Here is a 4,268-nt window from a genome sequence, read left to right on the forward strand (position 1 = left end):
CGTGTGTTGTAAAATCTAGGAGCATAATCATTTAATGGCATTCTTTAAATAAATTATTTAAAAATCAGCTTAAGAAAATGGAGAGCCTTTCTGGTACAGTGTTCGTCGGTTTAGTGGCCTGCATTAATTCTCTAAATTCTATTACTACTTCTGGTGAATTTCTGTTCAATAATATAATATGCTATGCTTAATAATATATTATGGTACCTTTAACTCTAAGTAGACTTCTAATCAAATTTTCAATTTATCTAAAATAAGTAAACTTGTGAAAATGTTGACTAATTTTACAGTATGTTATGTAAATACTTCTTGTTTTTCCAATGCTGTAGCACTAGCCTTTAAATACGTTATATTTGTCGAGATGAAGAAGTCTTGTATACAGTTTTCACAATAGTGCCTTGCCATTATTTGAATAAGGCCAAGAATTTCACACAATCTGTTTCTTTTATCAAACATTTTCATTTGAAACTTTTGGTATTTCCTTACCATTCTATTGATGAAGAGAAACGACCCTAAATGAATTCATATATCTTCACTAAGCAAGGAACAGTTTTCAAATATCGTATTATAAAATAATTCGACTAGTAGAACTAGAAATATACTACTAGCCATTAAGGAATCAATTTTCTTTAATTAAATCGGTTGAATTTTTCTATTAGCAAGAAAAAGTTTACGAATTTACATTTGGAGAGGACATACATATTTCAAACAGACATCGATGTGGGATTCCGTGTGATTTTCCATGTGGTTTTATCAAAATAGTTTACTACAGGATAGAACAAGGTTTTTTAAAAGTTTGAGTTAATGATTATTGGAAATGATAATATCAGGTGTTGGCATACAATATCGACCCATTTAGACCATCTATTAAAATGAACACTGAACCAATACACTCGGGGAAATGTCCTCTTGTGTCAAAAGGATATTTTTTGACCTGAATGGAATTACCTCTTTAATTTAAATTCAACAGGATCTTCATTCACCCCAAAAAGAATATTTTTTTAGCAAACATTATCTTTTGACGACAAATTTTATTTAGCCTTGAAGCAAAATCAGTATGACTGTTTAAAAAGATACTCATGTTGTTCCAAACAGAACAGACAAGAAGACGATGCTTTTATTTCAAGAAAACTTTTTCTCGGAGTAGATGCCATACAGTGAACATTAGAATAACAATAAACTGGTCTCCAAATTTCAAAATAAAATAATTCGTGTGATATAAGTCAGCTTAGTTTGTTCACAGAAAAATATTGAAAAAATGTATAATTGCTTAAAAGAATTTTCAACATTAACTTTTGAAATTGAAATAAATAAAGATGTCTCAATGCTTTTAGTAAACATGCAATAACAGTGGGTCCTAACCCAGCAAAAACTTTATATTAACGCTAATTTTTAAAACATTTGGATTATAGTGCAACACTTAAATAATTGTAGTTGATTGGCAATTAATCTTTCATTTCATTTAATACATTTATTTTTAAGGTGCAAAATTTGTGCTAGGTCCGGAGAAAATACTGGCATGAAATAAGCAAAACGGAAATCCAAACAGCCCAAAAAGAATTCTAACTCTGAAGAACAGATGTTTTTTAATGTGTACGCTTTTAAAAATGGCTTTCATGCTAATCATATCAGAAAATTTAAGTGTCAAACGTGGGCTTCAATTAATATGTTCAATTTTGACACCACCACTGTCAAATGGTATTCTATGAACTACCAACTTACCGACCATTTAATAATGTATATTTTCTGCCTTCTTATTTTTAAACTTAATTAATTATCGTCTTTACGTTTTGACAAAGAGATAAAACATATTATTCGATTTCCCGCTCGCATACTAAACTTTATATTTTAAAATAAGTGATTTTTCAAAAATAGTTTCGTACTTATTTGACAGTTACCATTTAAGAAAACGTAATGAGAATTTCATAAAGATTTCCTAAAGACGAGCTTTGCGTTTAAAAAGACAAAATTCTGTGGGCCAGATAGCACACAGTTTACATTTAGCATAATTTTAATATCAATATATTTCTATTTTTACAAACAACAGTGTGATATAATTTTATTTTTCTGAAATAAAATTTGTCCTAATTTTAATTTTTTCACATTTCTGTTTAAGATCATTTTTATTCTTCCAAATTCTCACTTGCTTTTATGTTTATTTTTACAAATTACCCCTTATAATCATTATCATTTCAAACAAAAATTGAGATTTTAAACAATTTGCTTAGATATTTAGAAAAGATTCAATTGTTTGTTCTCGAAATCTTGACCTGAATTAATTAATAAAATATTTATTTAATGATTTATGTGTACAAAAGTCAGAACATGTTTTGAACGCCATACTTTTATAAGGCTAATTGGCAGATATAAGGTATAACTAATCATAGTAAATCGCCAAGATATTATTTAAAACTACAATTATCCGATATAAAATCATTTTTATCACGAGGCGGATAAAAATGATACGTGGTCGCATAATGGTAGTTGTAAATTATTTGTAACGTCTTTATTCAAATTCAGATAAATAACGTCTCGAGGATTTACTGTGATAAAATAATAGGTTTTGATATTTTGAAATTATGGATTAATTTTTATATTGCGTATAATTAATTTTTAGTCTCTCGGATTTTTGTTCCAATTTAACATTGTATTAACGATCTGATAAAAAAAAATTGATGCGACTTATCCCGTTTGGAAATATCCTGGGTTAGCCCTGGTACAACAAGATTTCTGGTCGGGGACTGGCCGGGCTATGTTGGATTTTTAAGAGCCTAGCCGTGCATTGGTCGGGGACTCGCTGGACAAAATTTATATTAAAACCCCAGTCGGGGGCTGACTGGGCTCTGATTGGACTAATCTTATGATCGTATGTTCAGACGGTAGCAGGCCGGGCGCTGATTTGCAATAATAAAATTGTTGAACTTTATTTATAACTTAATTACTTTCTCTGAATTTATTAAAAAATGGATGCCTATACCCGCATAGATGTTCCACGCGTGAAAATATATTGGGTGAATACCTTTTTCACAACACAAATTTTAAGGTTTCATGAGTTCAGACTTTCAAACCATGCATTTTGTGACAAAAATTCGAAGACAGTTTTTTAAAATTCTAACTGTTTTTTTTTTTCAAGAAAAAAATTCTAAGTTCCATCTTTATGAAAAATTGCAAATGTTTAGAAAAAAATTACATTTTATATCAATCTTAAACGTTGTAAAACAGTATAAAACACCTCAAAACCAAACCTTACACGAAAGTCAAGAAACTTTTATCATTAAGAAATTTTCAACGTTCACGATTGAATTTAAGAGTCTCGTCCCGTTCTTAAATTATTTATTTAAAAAGTATTTTACTGATGTTCCTGTTAAAAGTTCGTGAATTTTATATTTACCTAACGTCGCATAATAATAAATAATTAGAAAAAGAGTACTTAAAAGTTGGTACTTCAACTTTTCTGAACTGTAGCTTATGAGGATGGCTTTTTCAACGAGTTTCAACTTGTCGGTTTAGCGCAGTGGTTTGCATTCCCGACTGCAAGGCGTTAGATTTAGTTATAGATATATGTAGGTTCCATACCCCGTAGCGTTAGAAATTTTATTTGTGATATAATGTTTAAAAATGTACTATGTGTATTTACTCTAAACAGGACTATTTATATTTAAAGTCAAAATACTCGCAATCATTTGGTATTAATTTTTTAAATCTTTTTTGTCTCTCAAAGACTACGTGAAAATAGTTTATGTTGCTTATGTGCTGGGCGTGTGGAATTTTATATATTAACATGCTCTAATTTTACAGTAAAAAAGAATCAAATTGATCCCCCAACTCAGTGACAGATGATTTTCATACAATTGAAACACGAATTATTTTAATCCAGTAAAGCAGCAATTAATCTTGTCCGGGCCACGGTTGAAATCCCCGGCCAGCTCCCGGCCAGCTTCCGGCCATGCTCCATGGTCGGACGCTAGCCAGCGTAACCTGACGATGCTGGTCGGATTTCGACCAGAAACCCCGGCCAGCTCCCGACTTAAAGCCGGGCTCTCCAGCCGTAGACTGGCCAGCCCCCGATTTAAATTTTCACCCGGGATGTACATACATTCATTTAATAACCAGAATTTCCATTTATTACAAAAAAGTATATTTTATTATTCATAAAATATATAACCTTATGCTGTATGAAAATTTGTGTGTAAAGATTTATGCACTTGAGAGGTGCATAAAATTTGGTACGTTATATATTTACAAAGCTCTTTGGCTAATAATAAATC

General features: G+C 30.7%; 1 protein-coding gene across 1 annotated transcript in view; it reads right to left on the minus strand.

The window, feature by feature from the left end:
• The window catches only part of LOC117169543 (agrin-like), an 818,564-nt gene that overhangs the window by 777,461 nt on the left and 36,835 nt on the right, over positions 1-4,268 (minus strand). The window lies entirely within an intron of this gene.

The sequence above is a fragment of the Belonocnema kinseyi genome, chromosome 3, assembly GCF_010883055.1.
Source record: "Belonocnema kinseyi isolate 2016_QV_RU_SX_M_011 chromosome 3, B_treatae_v1, whole genome shotgun sequence".
In the NCBI taxonomy this organism is placed as follows: Eukaryota; Metazoa; Arthropoda; class Insecta; order Hymenoptera; family Cynipidae; genus Belonocnema; species Belonocnema kinseyi.